This window comes from Geotrypetes seraphini, chromosome 2 (assembly GCF_902459505.1).
Source record: "Geotrypetes seraphini chromosome 2, aGeoSer1.1, whole genome shotgun sequence".
Classification (NCBI taxonomy): Eukaryota; Metazoa; Chordata; class Amphibia; order Gymnophiona; family Dermophiidae; genus Geotrypetes; species Geotrypetes seraphini.
In genome coordinates this window covers 446,441,351-446,464,786 of record NC_047085.1, presented here as the reverse complement: position 1 = coordinate 446,464,786, position 23,436 = coordinate 446,441,351, and the positions used below count along the sequence as shown (strand labels likewise).

The 23,436-nt window shown below is 42.9% G+C and overlaps 1 protein-coding gene and 1 long non-coding RNA gene across 4 annotated transcripts in view; one reads left to right on the top strand and one right to left on the bottom strand.

The window, feature by feature from the left end:
- The window catches only part of SVIL (supervillin), a 483,923-nt gene extending 483,233 nt beyond the window's left edge, over positions 1 to 690 (bottom strand). For all 3 annotated transcript variants that reach the window (XM_033931470.1, XM_033931469.1, XM_033931472.1), the window contains exon 1: positions 392 to 690. The gene's annotated coding sequence lies outside the window, so the exon portion shown is untranslated. The remainder of the gene's footprint in view (positions 1 to 391) is intronic.
- Positions 691 to 1,067: 377 nt separating this feature from the next.
- On the top strand, positions 1,068 to 2,709 carry LOC117355624. Its single transcript, XR_004538419.1, has 2 exons — positions 1,068 to 1,856; positions 2,554 to 2,709. It is a non-coding gene; the product is annotated as an uncharacterized LOC117355624 (long non-coding RNA).
- Positions 2,710 to 23,436: the final 20,727 nt, after the last annotated feature.

The window sequence follows — 23,436 nt, the reverse complement described above, 5'->3', positions numbered from 1 at the left end:
ACCTCAGACTGCAGCCACCACTCTTTACTAATGTGATTCCAATCCACAATCTTTAGACCTCTGTTATTCCTCCCAATCAAATGAGATCTGTCCCATTCCCTTCCTCTCTAGCCAAACCCTAGAAAAAGAAGCACTTTAAAAAAAAAAAAAAAAAAACCCACCAACCTGATTGTTTGTAAATCTAACTCCCAACACAGTTTCGCAAGGTTCCTGGTAAGTATTGTATGTAAAGTAAACTGGAAGGAAATGACTTTAACGAGAAGTCCCAGATGGGCTGGGAACCTCAAGCTATACCCCCGAGTTATTACTTTCCTCCTCCCCATATAAGGTCAGTGATATCCCCCTTTGTGTCTCTCCTGCCCCCCCTAAATAAGGAACACAGTTTACCTACCTTTGGAAAAGCTGCTTGTTGCTCTGGAGTTCTTTCCCCCTCAACAACCAATGAAGGCTCAAAACACTTTCCCAAACCGTCTGTTAAGTGTGTGAAGCAAGCAGGAAATGGTTGGGATCCAAGTCCTGGATCTCTGCTGGGGCGAGCGTGGTCATGAGGACCCGAGCTTGTATAGCAAGTCCTTATTCAGAAGAGCCACTCCAAAATCGTAGAAAGTTAAAAGCACTTCCTCCTATAATACTAAAATAAACCTGGACCTGCTTGAGGGCGAGACAATCAACTCCTCCCAGGTAGTACCCAAGGTCCCTCCCTCCCTCCCTTACAAGCCCAGCAGAAGTTAAAGTTTTTACCGTATATCACCTAGCAGCAGCCCTTATGATCACTGGGGAGACAGTGTCGCTGCGCCGGCATGTTGCAGATGTGACCTCGCCGGCGTCCAGTTTGTGTTTTGGGAATCTCACTTAGCCTTGGACGTGCAATTCATGCCTGCTCTGTGCAGCCTGCTTCGGGTCCGCGCTATGTTCACAACTGCGGTAGGCATTAGAAAATGTACGGTAACGGCCTTTCCTTCTCCGGGGTTGAGGAGGAGGAGTGAGATCGCCAATCCTGTGCGAGGGGAGGGGCAGTTTCGACCTAAGTAAAGCTCGCGGTCCCGCCCCCTCGCCTTCTACCCGAAGAACACAATGTCCATAGTCCTTTGCTAGCAGTAGATGGGGGAGAGACTGTTGCCGGAAGTCTGAGCCGCACATGGGAGCTGGATTTAAGACTACAGGGTCCATTAGCACAAGGGTGGAATTGGAAACTCCACGCTCCCGGAGGACAAGGCAGGACGGTGATGCGGGAGAAAGCTCCGGTTTTGGCTTTCTCTCTCTATACTAGGGTTCCTCCCCTTTTGCTCCCAGTATTAGAGGTGCTGCAATTGCCTGTACAACAGAAAGTAGTCTTCTGCGAAGCTTTCACAAACTTTTTGCATGGGGCGGGGGGGGGAGGATAGAGGGACAAAGAGGCGCAAACATAAGGGAAAGTAGAAGGTTACAGGGGGTGGGAGGATGGAGGTTTTACCCACGGATGCTGGAATTTGATCTAAATTGCTTGATTGCCAGAGAAATGGCCAACTTTTCTGGGTGCAGATAGTGTAGTAGCAACAGCACAGCATAGCATAGGGTGGCACTAGGAATGTGTGTACTGTATTCGTTAGTGTACCATAAAACAAGAGTGTGTGCGAAACTGATTTTATGTATTTATTTAGAATTTAGCTCATGCCTTTCCAGTGGTAGTTCCAAGCAAGTTACGTTCAGGTATAGTAGGTATTTCCATGTCTCCCAAGATCCATGCGTTGATGTGTAAACTCATGGTTTTCATACCATGAGCATAATAGCACGCCATGCAGAAAGCTTTTATGCATAGAGAACTTGCACATTAATTGCGAGGAGCCTACCAGATGTGTGCACACAAATACTTTGTGGTAAGCATGGTTTCTTCTGCACATGTTGGAACAAAAATGAAACTGTCAGCACACATCAATGCCTGTTTTGTTTGGGGTTTTGGGGGGGTTTTTTGGGGGTGGCATATTTAAATATTAACATTTCTAAATTTCTTGCACATAAAATTTTTGCAAGGCTGATATTAATACACAGAACTAACTTTCATTTTTGTTCTGTCATGTGCCCAAGCTCTGTTACCTCCTGTCAGTCTTACAGGCACTTTTTCTGGTTGCAAAACAGGGAGTTAAATCTTATAATCTGGCTTTAAATCCTCTCTGCTAACTGGACCTAGTGAAAACTTTCTTGTGTTGTCATTACCTCAAAAGCCACGGGTTTCTTCTCTGTATCCTTACTGAATACTTAATGATTCCATTACCATACATTTTAATGCAGTGTGTCATCTTTGGCACTCAACCCCTGTCTGCACTATAAGGCTGTTAAGGAGCATGTGCAATCCTCTGTAACCCCTGAGTTAGGCTTTTGGTAGCTTTCTGCATCAGCCTCTAAGTTTGTACCAACATCTTAACCTATGAATTAATGTACATAAAGTCAATTAGCATGTGTTAAAAAAGTTTTAATGCAAATTAAGTTTATAAATTAAAATAACTTTATGAAATTAATAAAAATCCGAGAAAAAAGTCAAATAATCCAAAATGTTTTTTCCTGTGTCTTTGATAGGATCCAACAGGCAGCAGAAAGTGTGGGATACTCTGAACATGGGGTGGCAGGCACATGTCCTTCCAAGGAAGGAGCCATCAGTGACAGAAGTCCAATAACTGAAGAGCCTGAATTGAGACCTTTTGGAGGAGATGGGAGTCAAAAAAAAAAAAAAAAGAAACAATTAGAGCCAAGGAGAGCAGTTATTAAAGTCACCATTTGAATCCTACCCATTCACCCAGGCATAATCTTTATTTTATAGGCCTTAACCTACATTAGCTATTAATTAGCTCTTAGAAATACAGGCATTGATATTCAAAAAGCTATTTACACAAATTAGAAGAATGGTCTAAGAGTCGGCAGTTAAAACTGAATGCAGTGTATAAAGTGATGCACCTGAGGTGCATAAATCTAATGGAGATGTATGAGATATGGGGTGAGACAGAGGGGATGGGAGCATTAGAATACATAGCACCAATGACATAGCGGGAGGGGGGGGGGCAGGCAGAGGACATGGGATGCCCCGGGCACCCGCTCACCTCTTCAATCTTCACTGGCATCAAACAGCATCTTCTACCTGATGCTTGCACTGGCCCCAGCTCTCCTTCTAATGTCACTTCCTGATTGTGGGACCAGGACATGATGTCAGAGAGAGTACGGAGGCTGGCGTGAGCAGCAGCTAGGAGGTGCTGCTCACTGATGCCGAAGAATTTGAAGAGTTATGGAGGGTGTGTGTGTGCATGCATGATGGGGAAGAGTGTGGAGGGGGGCGAATGGCACAGTGATGCTTGGTGTCTTTTTCCCTCGCTATGCCACTGTATAGCACCATATAAAAAGGTAGATATATTAGGCATCTTAGAGACCTGATAGAAGAAGGATTGAAAAGGTGATGGCGAAAGCTAGAGGGATGCTAGGTTGCATAGGGAGAGGTATGGCTAGTAAGAAAAAGGAGGTATTGATGCCCCTGTATAAGACTTTGGTGAGACCTCATTTAGAAAATTGTGTACATTTCTGGAGGCCGCACCTTCAAAAAGATATAAAAAGGATGGAGTTGGTCCAGAGGAAGGCTTCTAAAATGGTATGTGGTCTTCATCATAAGATATATGGGGACAGACTTAAAGATCTCAATCTGTTTACTTTGGAGGAAAGGCGGGAGAGGGGAGATATGATAGAGATTTTAAATACCTATGTAATGTAACTGCGCATGAGTCGAGTCTCTTTAATTTGAAAGGAAACTCTGCAATGAGAGGGCATAGGATGAAGTTAAGAGGTGATAGGCTCCGGAGTAATCTGAGGAAATACTTTTTTACAGAGAGAGTAGTGGAGATAGAGACTATGTCTGAATTCAAAAGGGCCTGGGATAGGCATGTGGGATCTCTCGGAGAGAGAAAGAGATAAAGGTTATTGTGGATGGGCAGACTAGATGGGCCATTGGGCCTTTATCTGCCATCATGTTTCTATGATAACCAGTGGGTCACTGTCATACCTGTGTACAAATTATATCTTAGTGACAGATGCATCAAATTGGATCAAAGGCTTTTTTTAACTTAGTACCAAGTTTATGGAGCCAGCTTTCAAATCAGAATCATTTGGAATTAAATTTAAAGACTTTTAAAAATGTATTTATTTAGTTTAGTATTTGGACATGATATTCCTCAGAATGATCATATTTATTGATCTTTAATTGGGTATTATTCAAGGATTAACCTGCAAACACAGCAAGATAAAATTATATTTCTAAACTTATATAGGTCTGTTCTGTATTTAATGGAGTTCTTTTCTATTTGCTTGATGTATGTTTTTGTTGTACACTGCAGTGAACAGTTGTATGCTATGGTCGTATATCAAATTTTAATAAACATACTTTATGGTAAAGAGGGCCTTGACTTAAAATTCTGCATGAAACAGAAGACTCCTTAGAATCCTTATAGATAGACATTCCAAGTGTAAAGGTTATTGATAGGAGTATATTATCATCCTTCATATGGATAGAAATTTCATATATAAAGGTAAAAATGTTAGTGATAGGCATATACTACCATCCTCCTTATTTATTAACTGCCTTTTCATGAAGATATTCACCGAAAGTGATTTATAATAGAGTGAAGAGGGAAAATACTTAAGAGTACCTGTCCTGGCTGGTTCTCAATCTAACCATACAAAAGAAGCAAGTTAAAGTGACATCTCTACCTGGAACTTTTAATGTGAAATTCACTGTCGTAGCTCTTAGACTGCCCCTCTGCTCTCTAGGCTCAAATGACTGTGTTAACACCCGAAGCTGCTTGGGCTGAGAACTTTTTAGCACCCCCCTTCTAATACAGGCCAGAATGTACTGGTTTTTAAATAGCTTTGGGTGGTGGGAGGCGATCGGTGACCACTGGGGACAGTAAAGGGGTTCATGCCTTAATCCCGCCAGTGGTTATCTGGTTAGTTTGGGCACCTTTTTAGCATTTAGATGCTTTTCAAACAGGTCTAGCTCCAAACGTCTCAAAAAAAAAAAGCCCAGAACCTTTTGTTAAAGGTTTGATTATGCCTGAGGAATGTCCAAATCTTAAGCCCACCCAAAACATGTCTCTAAGACGCCCCTTAAGATTTGGATGTACTGGAGACAAAACAACCAGAAAGATGTCAAGAAAGTTTGTCTAGTAAGATTTTGACTAGTAAGATGCCCAAGTGCTGGTTTATGCTGTCCTTTAGACATCTATCTTTTTTTGAAAATGAGCCCCACAAAGTACTATAGGTTTCTCACAGCCATAATCAAACAGGAAATCTAGATGATTTTCCAGTTTGACTATGGCTGTAAGATGGACCTTTTTGGGGATGCTATGAGCAGTACATTTCTTTGATAATTGTCCTCACAGCCTTCAAAACTGAACACAAATATCAAGTGGGGCATTAACACCTCCTTTTTTCTGCTGCTTACGCCTCTCTATGCAGCCGAGCCTCCTTTTGGCTATGGCCTCCACCTTATCAATTCTTTTTGCCACCTTGAGATCTTCATTTATTCATGAGCATCCTAAGAGAAACTATATCAAAGGATTCATTCTAGCATGGATCCTCAATACAGTTGTCTGGTCACCCAGGCAAAAGAATCGATTAGTGCCATTTGACACAATCTCAGATCTTGTAACCTGTTGGATTCCAGAAAGTTCACTATCTTTTCCTTCAGCATCACCTCCATTATTTTTCCAACCAATGAAGTGAAGCTTACCAGCATGGAGTTTCCCACTTCTTTTGAATCGCCACTTTTGTGAAGAGGGGACTGTATTCACTCTTCTCCAGTCCCATTGAATCTTTCCTGTCTCCAAGGATTTATTAAGCAAATATTTTAAAAGGACCCATCAGAACCTCTCTGAGCTTCCTTAATATCCTGAGTGGATCTCTTCCGGCCTTTTTCAGTTTCTCAAGCTTTGTTTAAACACTTTCTGCTATAAATGCTGTGATATCCCACATTTGATTTGATTTATTTACTTGATACAACGCTTGTCACAAAGGACTCCTTTTACGAAGGTGCGCTAGCGTTTTTAGCACGTGCTACACAGAAAATACTAACGCCAGCTCTATGGAGGTGTTAGCGTGTAGCCCAAAGTATCAAAGTGGTTTATAATAAATTATTAGTAATATACTACAAATTTGTCAATATACAATAATTAAAAATAAAAACAATGATCTCCAAAACAATACAAATTAAAATATATTTTTACACTCATCAATGAAATGAATTTGTGAAGAGACAAATTTTCACAGCTGTACAAAAGCAGAGATAACTAGAAATCTTAGTTGTTTTATCAATCAAAGAATTCTATAACTTAGGGCTCCTTTTACTAAGCTTTATTAGCGTTTTTAGCGCACACTAAACCCGCGCTTCACAGCTAGAACTAACACCAGCTCAATGCTGGTGTTAAGGTCTAGCGTGTGGCAATTTAGCACACGGTATTCCGCGCGTTAAAGCCCTAACGCGGCTTCGTAAAAGGAGCCCTTAGGCTCATTATAACAAGGCTCTGTTCCTAGTAGACGCCAATTAATCTGCAACAATGCAGGAAGTTGCAACAATAAACATGAAGAGCAACGTAAAGCCTCCTTTTACAAAGGCGCATTAGCCGTTTTGTCACGTACTAAATCTACACGCACGCTATAATGGCTAGCGCGCCTTTGTAAAAGGGGGCCTAAGTGTTGAGGAACATACTGTTTCAACATATCAGAAAGATATTTTGGAGCAACTAATTTCAAAGCCAATTTTAAACGTAATTCTTTGTCAGCCAACTGAGGTCCTTCTCCAGGAATTTTTCTGTGAACACAGAAGTATTTGTTTAGCTTATCCACCTTTTCCTCTTCAATCTCCAAATATTGGTTCTCAGCATCTTGTAGTCTTACAGTTCTATTTCTAGACTATCTTCTTTCTCCAATATAGCTGAAAAATGTCTTGTCACCTATCTTTACTTTAGCCATTTTTCTTCCATCTATGTGTGTGTTTCTAATTGCTTCACATTGAGTTTATCTGGAATTCGTTTCTTGTGTTCTGTATTTCTTGAGCACCAGCTTTTTTACCTTTATTTTTCCAGCTACTTGTCTGGAAAACCACATTGGTTTTCTTTCCTGTGTTTTTTCTTTCTTTCTTTTTTTAGCTCCTTTCAGCTCTGACTGCTACCCCCTTCCCAACCCTCAGCTCTTTCTTAAGATATTTCCCCATTTTAGGGCTCCTTTTACTAAGGTGCATTAGGGCATTAACGCACGGAGCAGCGTGTGCTACAATGCCGCGGACACTAGACGCTAACGCCTCCATTGAGCTGGCGTTAGTTTTTGGCGTGTAGCGTGGGGTTAGCGCGTGTGGCAATGTAGAGTGCGCTAAAAATGCTAGCGCACCTTAGTAAAAGGAGCTCTTAGTGGTCACCTTTTCTGAAGTCCAGGATTTTGAGTCCTATCTGCACTCTGATTTAGATCTTATATGAAAAAATGGAAATGACACTCAAATGCAAGAGAATATGTGGACACAGAGTCCTAAACTAAACCTTAGGTTTGTATACCGCATCCTCTCCACAATCGTAGAGCTCGGCACGGTTTACAGGAATTGGGAGAGAAAGGAACTCCAATGAAGGTTAAAGGATATAGTGAGAAGAATATGTGGGAATCAGAGTTTTGTAAGGTCGATATTTATGGCTCATCATCATGACTGTGGTAGGTGTGCACATTGTTATTTTTTGTTTCATTTTGGGGGGAGGGGGAGGCAGTTCCAATTTTTGTTTCAATGAAAATTCTTTTTTTCCTATTTCATTAGTTCATTCTTTGCAAGCAAACATGCTAAAAGCAACAACAGTTGTTACAAGTATTTTTTCTGCTCAGTTCGAAGTAAAAAAAAAAAGCAAACTTCTTTTCAATACAAATGTATATCCCTAATAATTGGGAAGAGTGGGGGAGGGGGGAAGAATGGAGAGATCACATGCCCATCTCTGTATTCATACGTTGGCTCTGAGGAGGTGAAGATTGGTGCTGTGTTTAATCTTGCATCATTGAAATAAACTTCTAGCTATTTCACTGGTTGGAAAATTAGGCCTAGGAGATTGTGGCTGTTCTGGCATGTCACTAATCAAATTCTGTTGCTAGAATATAGATTTTGGTCCCTGGCATTTTTGCAAGATTATCTCAGTCAGTCCTACCATAAACTTTCACAAACTCGTGCTGTCATCTTTGTCAAACAGAATTGTAGAGTTTGAGATTTCTCTTGCATTCTTCAGTCTCTCCTTACCGGCTACCAATGTCACTAGATGCTAGTATTTTGAGCACATTATTTAATTGTTGGGATTTAATTAGACAAAAATTTTTTGCTACAGGCATAGAATGAGAGTAATCTTGTATTGAACAGAACTCACAGTCTAGACAGGCTTTTAAACCATTTTAGTTTCCGGAATTTCTCTGAGCTTTCCATTCCTGAAACAAAATATTGTTCTCAATTAGATGCCCCTGGGGAGTAGCTCCTACTATTACAATTTTGTGAACATATTTCATGAATCCTCCTTGCATAGGATACTTTAAGTATGTGTGTTTTTGTGGGTCTTGGAGTATAATGTGCGTGGGGAAGGGTATCCAATTTGGATCTACTATCAGTTTGTTTTTTTTATAATCTTTATTCATTTTAAAACATTTTCAATTAGTGTAAATAACATAGATTATACATTTGACACTTTAGACATCACTTATAAATTTACAAGATTCATACAGAACATTACCCTCCCCCACCCTTCCTAATCAAACCTCAACAAAACCACCCTTCTTTCCTATTATCATCTTCATCTTTATAAATAATCAATTAAAAACCCTTATAATCCTCCCCCCTTCCTGGTTGTGCATTTTATCTAAGAACAAAAATCATAGCTATAATAATTCTACAAAAGATGACAATGGGCCCCAAATTAAGTTAAAGTTTTTTGTATTCCCTAATAAATCAGCGTTCATTTTATCATATTTGTAAATTAGACATAAACTTGCCCAACAGAATGTAAAGATGAGACGATCCCAGTTTTTCCAGTTTCGTGTAATCATTTGTATAGCTGTACTAGTCATAATTAATAAGAGACGTCTTTTATATTTATCTAGGGGATCCTTGATATGTAAAATGGTACCACAAATTACTATTTCATAAGTTAACGGAATCTCGGATTCTAAAATATTATTAATATGTCCCCAAATTGATCTCCAGAAAATCAATATCTTAGGCCAATAAAACAGTAAATGATCTAATGTACTATCAGGTTTTTAATAAAAACTAGCAAACGGTTTTAGAATAAAATTCAGCATGAGCAGAAAGGGAAGAGTTTGCCAGGACGAAGCACGCTAAAGGGGAAATTCTATAAGGCACCTACACCAATAGAAACCCGTTTCAAAATTAGAGTTAATGGTGTCGTTAATGATCTTTAACAAGTTCATAATGATAAAAAAAAATAAAGGTTAATTAGGTGGTAGGCGCCTGGGTGTAGACATGGTTAGGGGTGGATTGGGGTGTTTTTTTTAAAGTTAGGCATTGGTAGGCATCTTTAACAGAATCACGCTTATATTGTTGATGCCTACATTGTAAACGTTGTAAATCCTGGCCTACATTAGAGACACCTACAATTTATTTATTTATTTATCTAATTCGTTTTCTATCCCGTTGTCCCCAAAAAGCTCAGAACGGATACATAATTTCCGTACAAGTTTATGATACCCTTACTGGGTCAGACCAATGGTTCATCTAGCCCAGTAGCCTGTCCTCATAGTGGCTAATCCAAGTCACTACTACTAGGGGCTCCTTTTACGAAGGTGCGCTAGCGTTTTTAACGCACGCACCGGATTAGCGCACGCTATAGCGCGTGCTAGCCGAAAAACTACTGCCTGCTCAAGAGGAGGCGGCAGTGGCTAGCGCGTGTGGCATTTTAGCGCGCCATTCTGTGTGTTAAGGCCCTAACGCGCTTTCGTAAAAGGAGCCCTAGTACTGCTTTATACATGTGATGTTTCCTGTGCATATACTCAAGGGATACGCCTAACGTGTGATTGACACATCTAGATGCCTACATTGTAGGTACCTACAGATGTAGGTGTCATTAACAGAATCTGGCCCCAGTGGCATAGTAAGGGGGTGGTGCAAAGGGAAGCGGTCCATCCCGGGAGCCATTTTGCTCAGGGTGCCGGTACCCCTCCTTCCCACTCCTCCCCCTGCCGTGCACACTCCCCTTCCTTTTCCCCATACCTTTTTAACTTCGGCATGAGCAGCCACCAACTTGCTGCCTGCGTCAGCTTTGGCGCTCTCTCCGACATCACTTCTGGGACCGGCGCCTAGGAAGTGACGCCAGAGAGGGTGCCGAAGCCGATGTGGGGGTAAGTTGGTGACTGCTTGTGCCAAAGTTAAAGAGGTACAGGTGTGGCCACCAGTATTACCCAGAGCAGGGCTCTGTAGAAACTTGATGGCTACAAACAATAATGCAATCGCGTGTGACCCGGCCTGGAGTCACCCTGCAGGACTGGAGTTTATAGTAGCAATGAAAAATTCAATCAAACACAAATAAAGTTCCAACAAATGTGGCTTGTCAGGATAAAGTTCTTTTTACTTAATTCCTTAAGGCAGGTAAGTACTTTTTCAGACTTTATAACCTCAGTCAGGTTTCCACACAGCCTTAATAACCAAAAACCAAAAAAAAACAAACTGCCAAAAGAGAAAAAGGCAGGAAAATAAAACCACTCACAATACAGTGCAACTTTCTTTCTGTGTTTCTTAAGTCCCACCTATCCCTGAGACCTCAGCTCAATACCGAGCTTACTCTGCCTGCTGAAAAGCAGGTATTTCACTTCATCAAAAAAAAAAAAATACAGTTCAGCATTCAAGTTTTCCTTAATTTATAGTCCTTGCAGCAAATGAAGGAAAGCCTCTGACAATCAGAATATGGTTGCCAGGAAAAGGAGAGAGTCATAGGTTTTGCCAAAAACAAAGGCCTTCAGAAAAGGCTTTCAAATTCCCTCCCAGAATGGAAGCAAAACCTCTCCCCACTCTCTCTAAGCTTTCTCCCAAAACCAGCATTCAAAAACAAAATACACAGCACACAAACAGGTCCAAAACACACTCACTGTTTGTGACTCAAAGTCAGGTTCAGCTGCATAGGTTCAGGCAAATTACACTCACAGCCAACACAAGACTCTTGGAAGTCCATAGGTTCTTCAAACAGGTAAGACAAATCCTCCGGCTGTTCAACCTCCATCGGTTCCATAGGTTGGGGCCTGTTGTCCCTGTTTGGCTCGGCAGGGTCCCTAGGGAGGCAAGGCCTAAACTTCCTCCCTAAGCGGCTTGCTGGTCTGAATGCCACTGCTGGCTTATCTACCTTAGGGGCGTGCCCTGCTCTAGGTGAGTCAGCAGTAGCCCAGGGTCCCCTAGAGCTCCCCTGGTGGTGAGTTGTACATAATTCACCTATCTCATCCCCAGATAAGTCAGGCTCCACCTGGTGGTCACTGACCCTGTTTCTCACAATAAATTCCTGAGAGATCCTGGAATCTTTCTTCCTGGGTTTTATTGTTACTTTATCTTTTACCTTAGCTGGGACCTTGACAGGCCTTGTGTCTGTTTGGTCACACAGGGAAGGACGCATGTGCATCACAGGGGGATGGGGAACAGGGCAAGGGAGGAGCTCCACTGCCCCGGGTGCCGCTCACCCTCACTACGCCACTGTTTGGCCCTAAGGGCCTCTGTCATACAGCCACAGTAGTGATTTTCCCGCGGCAAATGAAGCCCACTCAATTCCTATGGGCTTTAGTGCATTTGCCGGCAGGAGAATCGCTACCATGACTTTGTAAAAGGGGCCCTAAGGTCTGAATTTTATATACTGTGCCTAAAAAATCAGCTATTGCTCCCCAATGTTTCCATATTTTGGCTTTTCTATGGAGATATATCCTGAGATGGTCACATCTTTGTCCTTGTTTCTATTACATCAGTATTTGGTGATTATAGACAAATCCAAGCTTTCCTCTTCCATGATGGCCTCTAGGTCAATGATTTTAACAAGAGTCTGAGCACTTACACATATGACTCTCCAAGCTGAGACTCTGGAATTCCCTCCATTTCTCCTTCCTCTTTATCCCTCATTAACCATTTCTTTATCACTTCTCAGTTTCGGAGTTGTGCTTACCATTTATTATTCCTTGGTTATTTTGTTCTTTTATACCTTCAGACCCAGATTCTATAAAAGGCACCTAAAGTTAGGTGCCTAGATTGGCGCACCTAGCCAATCTAGGTGCTTAATTATTTAAAAAGCTTAATTGGCACCAATGAGCAATTAGCAGCTCATAATTAGCAAAAAGTAAAATTAATTGGATCGTAGCCACCTAACTCAGTAGGTGCCTAACACTTTCTGGTAGATGCCTAGTCCGAAGTAGAGATCTGCACAGGAACGGGGATCGCGGGAATCCCGCGGGAATCTCCCCCTAACCCATGGGTCTCCCATCGGGAACCCTCTCTGGCCCATGGGACTCCCACAGGGATGGAAGGCTTTGGAAGCAGGGTTCGTCCATATAATATAATGGACATGTCAGCTTTAGTAAAAGAGGGGGTTTATAAGTTAATTACCTGAATAGAAAACAAAAAAAGGTTTCCACCAAAGAGATTCCACAAGGAAAACAACAGCGCAAACACAAAAGAAACTGTAGAATTATGATCCTGTCAGAAGTAATTGCTGCTTTTTATGGGGACGGGCGGGGATGGAGGTAATTCCTTGCGGGGATGGGTGGGGATGGAGAGGATCCTGACGGGGACGGGTGGGGATGAAGAGGATTCTGGCAGGGACGGGTGGGGACAGAGAGGATCCTGGCAGGGACGGGTGGGATTTCTGTCCCCGCGCAACTCTCTAGTCCGAAGCGCCTACTAGAAAGTAGGCATGGTTAGGGGTGAATCGTGGTTAGATCTTGGGTATATTTTGAGTGTATAGGTGCCTAAACTGGACTTAGATGCCAGTATTTATGCCATGAAAACCCTGGCATAAGAATTGCCATTTTGGGACAGACTGAAGGTCCATCAAGTCCAGTATCCTGTTTCTAAAAATAGCCAACCCAGGTCTCAAATACCTAGCTAGATCCCAAGTAGTAAAACAGATTTTATGCTGCTTATCCTAGGAATAAGCAGTGGATTTCCCCAAGCCATCTCAAGAATGGCCCATGGACTTCTCTTTTAGGAAATTATCCAAACCTTTTTAACCCTGCTGAGCTGACTGATTTCACCACATTCTCTGGTATTGAACATAGCATAACAACAACTTTCTATACCGCATAACCATTAGTTCAATGTGGTTAACAAAAGATTATGCTATGAGTATATACATGGATAATACAATATACAAAGGTTTAACTAGCCAAAAATTTTGAGGAAAAAAAGTCTTCAATAGTTTTCTGTAATGTTTATAAGTTGTTGATGTGGTCAATAATGGGCAGAAATCTTTGTCGAAATAAGCTGCTTGATAAGAAAGACAATGCCCATGATGGACAGTGCCCATGATGTTTCTTACTTTTACAGCCCTTAGCTAAAGGGAACGTAAATACGACATGGGATTTTCTACTGTTCTTGGTTGTCATGATAACGAATCTATCCACAAGATAGAATGGGGCAACACCAAAGGTGACTTTATAATACAAGTATCCCAGAGTTTAATTGGTTCATAGTCAGTCACGCGCGAGACACCAGCGTGCCAACAATGGAGGGCAGACAATTCGGCGCAAGACACCAGTGCGCCGCGGGAAAACTTAGTTTTAAAGAGCTGCGAAGCGGGGTGTGAGTGGGGAAACCCCCCCCCCACACACACATTTTACTGTATAGCGTTTGCACTGCTGGGGGGGGTTTGGGAGGTTGGAACCCTCCATTATAGAGAAAATGGAACTTTTTCCAATTTTTTTTCAGGAAAAGTTCCATTTTCTCTATAATGTGGGGAGTTGCACCCCCCCCACACACACCCCCAACGGCAGAGCAAACAGTATGCATTAAAGTGAGGGGGGTTCCCCCACACCCCCATACCCCCCCATCGGAGCTCTTTAAAACTAAGTTTTCCTGCGGCGCGCTTATGTCTTGTGCCGAATTGACAGCGCTCAATTGTCAGCGCACTGGTGTCTGATGCGCGATTGTCCTGTCACCGTTTAATTACACCTAAAGTTAGGGTGCCAACTGACGCGTAAGTCCAGTTTAGATACCACTAAGCATGATTCTATAAATGGCGCCTAACTTAAGAATGACGTGATAAGTGCCACGTTTCTCATAGCCTATGTTTTAGCCATCGTCTATAGAATTGAAGCTCAAAGTTCACACCACAAGTGGTTTTTTTTTACTATGCTCGGTTTTAACATTCATTTAAACATATTATAATTTGAAACAATGATTAGATGGAGACTTCCTTATCCTCTCATATGTGTCCTTTGCCCCATTATACCCCCAAACACCCTCTTGCTACTAACATTTAATAATGAGTAAGAGTTCTCTGGGAGGAGAGCTCTGTGTTTTCTCGGTATTCAGGCAGCACTTCTGAGATCATGAGTTTCATTACTTGCCAAGTTCCATTCCTAAAATCAACTGGCTTGAATCTTTACTAAGGCATCATTAGTTAGGTCATGGTTTCCAAGCATATAATGATACTTATTTCAACATCTCTACCACGTTCTGGCTCAACACTTTCATATTTCTCTATCTAAGCTCTGGATCTTCTGCCCATCCCTGCAGTTTGTGGTATTTGGAAAGCCCTACAGTAACTTCCCCATGTGTATTTCTTAGTTCTATTCCTATCACTATACTACCAGAATTTAAATATTTTTGCTCTGGATTTCTTTGCTATCTCATTCAGAATCCTTGCTATTGAGGGCCTTAAAGCCTTAATCTGTGTGCTCCCAAATAGACTGAATGAGATCAGCAGGGAAACAAGGAAAACAGTCTTTAAACCCTACCGCTTCCACTTACATGCAGGGCAGGATTAACCAAGAGGCCAAGTAGGCACGTGCCTAGGGCCCAAAATGGTCAGGGGGGCCCGATGAAGGAGGGCATCAATATTGTTTTTTCCAAACGGTGAGGACCCTCCAGCATCGATTGGCAACATGGACCCCCCCGATCAGCAACACAGGCCCCACCCCAATCGGCAACACAGCACCCCCCCCCCCCCATCGACGGAAAGTAAGACAAGCAAGCAACGCGGGTAAGAAAGGCAACGGGAACTGTAATTGTGCAAGCGGTGCTGCTTGCCCAAAGCTTCCCTCTGACGCAGCTTCCTGTTTCCACCTGGGCGCATGGTGGGGTGGGGCGGGGCAGGGGGCCCAGTGAACTTGTGTGCCTAGGGGCCTTCGACAAATTAATCCTGCTCTGCTTACATGCCTTGGGTAAATCACCTTCCATTGCCTCAGGTACAAACTTAGGGCCCCATTTACTACCATGTACTAACATTTTATAGCATGTCCAAGTTCAATTGCAGATATTTTGGTGAAAAAGTCTAAAATTCTAATCCTGAATCTTCCAATTTTCAAACTGGAAAGACATCTATTTTTGTTTTGAAAAGCTCTAATTTTCAGATACTTTTGTACTTAGCATTTATTTCTTTTGGTACCATTTTCCAAAAAATAAAAAATATCCTATGGAAAAATGCATAAAAAGAAGCGATAGAGATGGCTGTGTGGCACCATTCCTAGTTGACTGGTCACATAGAAATCCCAGCAGGGCAAAAGAGCAGCCTAGAGGTCAATGCAAATCCCACCTTAATACCCTTATTTTGTATTATGAGTCCTCCAGGAACAGCAAACCTACTATACCTGATTATACACCACTACAAAAACCCTCAGGTCTGCAGGTAGGTTCTAGGTATCTAGGTATAATTGGTATTTTGTAAGTTTTGGAAAGCTCACAATTTCCACCACAAGTATGCTAGTTAGAGTGGGATTAGAATCTGACCATTATCCTTCTCCTGGGACTATCTTATTGTTCTAAAAGGAATAGCAATAATATCTGAAGCTGTCACAGAGCCTGTACTGTAACTGTCACATCTTTGGGGGGTGGACTACTATGGGATTAAGGGGGGGATTATGCCTTAATTCCTCTAGTGGTGAGCTGGTCAATTAGAGTACCTTTATGTGACTTAGGGCCTGTTTTACAAAGCTGCGCAGCAACAGCCCCGAAGCCCTTTAAATCTCTATGGGCTTCGGGGCCGTTACCATAGCGTGGCTTTGTAAAACAGGCCCTTAGTCATGTTTATAATAGGTCCAGATAAAATATTCTAATTTTTGCCCTAGATGTTTTTATCTTGTTGCATTATTCTGGGAAAACATCTAAAATGTGGGCCCACCCAAATCAGGCCCCTAACATGCCCCTTTGCAATTTAGATGAACTATGGAGAAAACCTTCTCAAAACTGAGTTTCAAAATTTACAACTTGAATGCTTTCCCATGAAAAATGTCCAGCTGGCGCTTTGTGCCATTTTTGAGACACCTCTTTTGAAAATGAGTGCCATAGTAGATAGGCCTCATTAAGAATAACAGAGCTTGCATTAGAAACATAGAAACATAGAAAATGACGGCAGAAAAGGGCCATAGCCCATCAAGTCTGCCCACTCCAATGACTTTACTCCCCTAGCGATCCCACATGAGTATCCCATTTTCTTTTAAAATCTGACACGCTGTAATGCAAGTTAATTTGTTAATGCAGGTTAAATTTTAAGAGATCTGGGGAAAGGTAATACCTATTGAATTTGAAAATATAACTTAGGCTCAGGTTTGGAAAAGCCAGCAACTACATCTAAAATCCAGGAGCTACTTCTGTACTATTTTGTAAACCCCTCTCCCCCACCCCCTTTTACAAAGCTGTGTTAGGCATTTTTATCGCCAACCATGGTGGTATAGCTCCGATGCTCATAGGAATTCTATGAGCATTGGAGCTAATACCAATGCAGCCAGTGATAAAAAAAATCCTAACATGGTTTCGTAAAAGGGGGGAGGGGGGAATTTGGTAGAGGAGCTGGATGTCTCTTATGTATTAACATAGAAACATGATGGCAGATAAAGGCCAAACGGCCCATTTAGTTTGCCCATCCGCAGTAGCCATTATCTCTTTCTCTCTCCGATAGAAACATACATAATAGATGATGGCAGATAAAGACCCGAATGGTCCATCCTGTCTGCCCAACCTGATTCAATTTAAATTTTTTAAATTTTTTCTTCTTAGCTATTTCTGGGCAAGAATTCAAAGCTCTACCCGGTACTGTGCTTGGGTTCCTACTGCCGAAATCTCCGTTAAAACCTACTCCAGTCCATCTACACCCTCCCAGCCATTGAAGCCCTCCCCAGCCCATCCTCCACCAAATGGCCATACACAGACACAGACCGTGCAAGTCTGCCCAGTACTGGCCTTAGTTCAATTTTTAATATTATTTTCTAATTCTAGATCCTCTGTGTTCATCCCACACTTCTTTGAACTCAGTCACAGTTTTACTCTCCACCACCTCTCTTGGGAGAACATTCCAGGCATCCACTACCCTCTCCGTAAAGTAGAATTTCCTAACATTGCCTTTGAATCTACCACCCCTCAACCTCAAATTATGTCCTCTGATTTTACCATTTTCCTTTCTCTGGAAAAGATTTTGTTCTACGTTAATACCCTTCAAGTATTTGAACATCTGAATCATATCTCCCCTGTCTTTCCTTTCCTCTAGGGCAGGGGTCTGCAACCTTTAAGACATAAAGAGCCACTTGGACCCGTTTTCGAAAAGAAAAAAAAAACTTGGAGCCGCAAAACCATTATAAAACAAATCTAACACTGCATATATTGTTTCTTATCTTAATGCTATATACAGGATCACTAAATTGAAAATAAAATCATTTTTCCTACCTTTGCTATTTGGTGATTTCATGAGTCTCTGGTTGCACTTTCTTCTTCTGACTGTGCATCCAATCTTTCTTCCTTTCTTTCAGCCTCCTGTATGTTTCCTCTCCTCCAGACCTCATTCTCTCCCCCAACTTTTTCTTTCTGTCTCCCTGTTCCCCCTTCTTTCTGTCTCCGTGCCGTCCCCCAAGCCACTCGGTTTGCTGCCACCGCAATCGGGGAACAGCCCCCAAGCCACCGCCGTCCCAAGCTTTCCCTGCAGAAGTGTTGCGCTGACCAGCATTCCGCTCCCTGACGTCAATTCTGACGTAGGAGAGGAAGTTCCGGGCCAACAAGGCATTTCTCCTCATTCCATCCAGCCTGAGCCCCATCTCTCCTTGATCCAGCATTTCCCTTCTGTGTCTGTCAGAATTACCATTCCACCTATTTTCCAGCATCACCCTTCTTTGTGTCCATCTCATCTATATCCCTATCTCACCACTTTTTCAGAATCTTCATTTGTCTCTGTCCTTATCTTTACGCCATGTTCACCATTTGCCCTTTCAATGTCTTTATCTCCCCCCACACACTTTTTCAGCATTACTTCTATGTCTCTATTTCACCTCCTCTTCATGTCCCCTCTGTATCTCTATCCTTATTCAGTAGGTCCGGCTTACCCTTTCTCTTCTTTGTGTCACTATCTCCATTTTCAGCTTTCCCCCCTTTTCCTTTGTTACTGCACCCTGTAGCTAGAATCTTTCCACCCTCCCTCCACTCCGGCCCAGCCCAGTATGAAAGATTTCCTTTTGTTTCCCTCCCCTCTCTCTTTCTCTCTCTCTTCTCCTCCCTCACCCACGAGTCCTGCATCTGGCCCTCTCCCTTCTACCTGCACCTGGCAACACCCCCCTGCTCCGCGGCTCTCTTCAGCAACTCGTCAGCAGCAGTGATCAAGACAAGCTGCCGACATCGAGGCCTTCCCTCTACGAGTCCCGCCTTTGTGGAAAAAGGAAGTTGAAACAAGCGGGACTCGCAGAGGGTAGGCCCCGACGTCAGAAGCTGCTGCTGAGTTGCCGAAGAGAGCCGCGGAGCAGGGGATGTGGCCGGAAGCAGGTAGAAGGGAGAGGGAGATAGGAAGGCTGTAGATCTCCGGAGCATGATACCGACCCCGGCCAGGATGATTTCTTTTTCAGGCACCTTACAAGTCCAGCGTCGCGGCGGGAAATAGCCATGCTGAGCAGTGAGCTCAGCACTACACAGATGAAAGCCTTGCTTGCTGATTGGTCCGGCGGCACGGCGGGGCGGGGCTGCAGGACCAATCAGCAAGCAAGGCTTTCATCTGTGTATGTGCTGAGCTCACTGCTCAGCATGGCTATTTCCCGCCGCGACGCCGAACTTGTAAGCTGCATGCTTGCGTGACACACTACCGGAGCCGCAGCAAAGGTGGAAAAGAGCCGCATGCGGCTCTGGAGCCGCAGGTTGCCGACCCCCGCTCTAGGGTATACATATTCAGGGCTTCCAGTCTTTCCTCATATGTCTTCTGGCACAAGCCTCCTATCATTTTCGTCGCCCTCCTCTGGACCGCTTCAAGTCTTCTTATGTCCTTCGCCAGATACGTCTCCAAAACTGAACACAATACTCCAAGTGGGGCCTTACCAATGACCTGTACAGGGGCATCAACACCTTCTTCCTTCTACTAGCTACGCCTCTCTTTATACAGCCCAGCATCCTTCTGGCAGCAGCCACTGCCTTGTCACACTGTTTTTTCGCCTTTAGATCTTCAGACACTATCACCCCAAGGTCCCTCTCCCCATCCGTGCATATCAGCTTCTCTCGTCCCAGCATATACGGTTCCTTCCGATTATTAATCCCCAAATACATTACTCTGCATTTCTTTGCATTGAATTTTAGTTGCCAGGCATTAGACCATTCCTCTAACTTGATATCCTTGAGCTCACATTAAGATAGACTTTCATCCTTTTCAGAGATCTCTGTTTTGAATTGAAGTGAATATTTAATTAATTTTCTCCAGCAGTATATTTTTAGTAATAATCCACGAGTCACACAACAAGGGTGCACCTAGAAAACGGCATCTATTACTCACTGCAATATGTAAGAACATCAATACACCTATTGTAAAACTAAACAAGCCAAATTAATGCAGATCTATCCTGCACAGTCAATGCTAACAGAAAACCATGGGGTCGTCTATGGACGCGTTAGTGTTTAGCACGCACTAAAATGGCTTGTGTGCCTTAGTAAAAGGATCCCCATGTCTTTTTCAAATTCACAGAACACAAATACACCATCACCCAGTATGGAATAAATAATCACAAACTAAAAATAGAAATATGAAGATAGAAGTTAAACTGAACTGCCAAGAAGCCAGACTCTGCATACAATGCAACACCACAGAAATAGTGACGTTTGTTCCCCCCAACACTGTGCAAAATATTAAGATAGCAGAGGCCGTAAGGATAAATTACTTTGCAGTGCTTCACAAGCAATTAAATTAATTGACTCTGTTCTTCCGGTGTGTTGGGCTAGTACAATATTTGTTCCAATTTGGAATAATGCCTTTTTTAAAATAGAAAACAAAGTTGTTAATTGGAAAATGTGGCAAGCAGCTGATATTTGGACTCTTCAACAACTAAGGTCTGATCTGGTTGGTTATCTTTCTCAGAAATTCAGGAAGAATATAGGTGTCTCTTATGTAGAATCATGCCTAAGAAGATATGTGCCTATCACCCAATTAATTTTTATTTTTTTCAATTATGAGCTTATTAAAGCTCATAATTGAAGCCAATATACTAATTAAATTAGATGCTTATTTATATAGGCGCCTATAGGGCACCTATCTTTAGGCACCTTTTATAGAATTTCCTTCAAATGACATAGCTGTTTCTCTAAAGAAAGAAACAAGAAAAAAAACCCCTAGTTATGTAGAATATAAAAAAGCAATACTTTACCAGATCCCTAATGAACTGCATTGTCATCTTTCATCACATGAAAAACAATCTGGAACACCATTAGGAAGTACGATCTAATATTAAGAGCTTTTAGTTACAGTACATAATATTTTCCATTACGTAAACTCTATATTAAAGTATATTTAACTGTACTGCTTTTTCAACAATGCTCATTTATTTTTCATACTTCAAGTTAGAATTTGATGCCAGATTTAGTTCCCGCAATTATAATGGTCAGCAAAAAGCTTGTTTCTTGACTTTAATCTACTATAATAAAACGCTATGCACGCATGCGCACTCTTACCTGCGTGATCCATGATCTGTGATCCGTGATTTGTAGGTCCGTGGCCGGCAGGAGTGCGCATGCGCGCATACAATGGCCCCTCTCTCGCAGACCCCAAGGTGATGTGCGATCTTGCCGGCTCCCTTACACTTCACGCCTGGCCGAAGTTTATTTTTACGTTTAAAAGCCGTGGCAGCGGCTCCTCTCACAAGTGGCACCTGCATTGGAGAAGGCTTCCTACACAGGCGGCGATCATGAGAGGAGCCACTGCGGCACCTTTAAACTTAAAAATAAACTCCAGCAAGGGACTAAGGGAGCCGGCCAGACCGCGGGAAGGGAAGGGGAAGCAGCAAGTGACTAAGGGAGCAGGCCAGACCGTGGGAAGGGAAGGGGGGTTAGAAAAAACATAGAAACATAGAAAATGATGGCAGAAAAGGGCTACGGCCCATCAAGTCTGACCACTCTAATGACCCACCCCCCTAACTTCTTCCCCTAAGAGATCCCACATGCCTATCCCATTTTTTCTTAAAATCTGGCATGCTGCTGGCCTCAATTACCTGCAGTGGAAGTTCATTCCAATGATCAACCACCCTTTTGGTGAAGAAATACTTCCTGGTGTCGCCATGAAATTTCCCACCCCTGATTTTCAGCAGATGCCCTCTTGTGGCCATCTTTAAGAAAAAAGATATCATCTTCCACCTCGATACGGCTCGTGATATATTTGAACATCTCAATCGTGTCTCCCCTCTCTCTACGTTCCTCGAGTGAGTATAGCTGCAATTTACTCAACCTTTCCTCATACAGAAGATCCTTGAGTCCTGAGACCATCCTGGTGGCCATTCGCTGAACCAATTCAGCTCTCAGCACATCTTTTTGGTAATGTGGCCTCCAGAATTGTACACAATATTCCAGATGAGGTCTCACCATGGATCTGTACAACGGCATTATGACTTCGGGCTTCCGGCTGATGAAACTTCTACGGATACAACCCATCATTTGTCTAGCCTTGGATGAAGCTTTCACCACTTGCTTGGCAGTTTTCATGTCTTCACTAATGATCACTCCTAAGTCACGTTCTGCTGCAGTCCTAGCTAAGGTCTCACCGTTTAGGGTGTAAGTTCTGCATGGATTTCTGCTGCCAAGGTGCATGACCTTACACTTTTTGGCATTGAAGCTTAGTTGCCAAATCGAGGACCAATGTTCCAGTAAGAGTAGGTCCTGCGCCATACTGTCAGGCACTGTGCTTTTGCCCACTATGTTGCATAGTTTGGCGTCGTCGGCGAATAATGTTATTTTACCTTGAAGCCCCTGATTCAGGTCTCTAATGAATATGTTAAATAGGATCGGGCCCAAGACCGAGCCCTGCGGCACTCCACTGATCACCTCCGACATTTCGGAGAGGGTACCGTTAACCACCACCCTCTGAAGTCAACCTCTTAACCAGTCTTTGACCCATGCAGTTAATGTTTCTCCTAATCCCATCGAACTCATCTTGCTCAATAACCTGCAGTGTGGGACGCTATCAAAAGCTTTACTGAAGTCCAAGTACACGACGTCCAGGGATTCTCCCATATCCAGCTTTCTTGTTACCCAGTCAAAGAAGCTGATTAGATTGGATTGGCAGGACTTTCCCTTTGTAAATCCATGTTGATGGGATCACGTAGATTCTCCTAGTTCAGGATCGTATCTAATTTATGTTTAATTAGTGTTTCCATAAGTTTACTCACTATTGATGTGAGACTCACTGGTCTGTAATTCGCAGCCTCTGTCCTGCATCCCTTTTTGTGGAGTGGAATGACGTTAGCTGTTTTCCAGTCCAACCGGACTCGTCCTGTACTTAGGGAAAGATTGAAAGCGCGGATAACAGTTCCGCCAGGACATCACTCAACTCTCTAAACACCCTGGGGAGTAGATTGTCTGGTCCCATGGCTTTGTTCACTTTGAGTCTTGATAGTTCACTGTAGATGCTGCCGGGCATAAACTTGAAATTCCGAAACGGGTCTTCCGAGCTTTCCCTTGTCTCCAACTATGGACTGGACCCCGGCGCCTTGCAGGTAAAGACGGAGCAGAAGTATTCATTTAGTAGTTCGGCTTTATCGGAATCCAATTCTACATAATTCCCGTCTGGTTTTCTAAGGCGTACTATCCCATCTGTGTTTGTTTTTCTGTCACTAATATACCTGAAGAAGGATTTATCCCCCTTCTTAATGTTCTTTGCTAGATTCCCTCCCCCTCTGCACAGGGACGTGGAGGGGGAGGGAAATACCGCTGCTGCTGCACAAAGAAGTGGAGGGGAGGAAAATACTGCTGCTGCTGCTGCACAGGGAAGT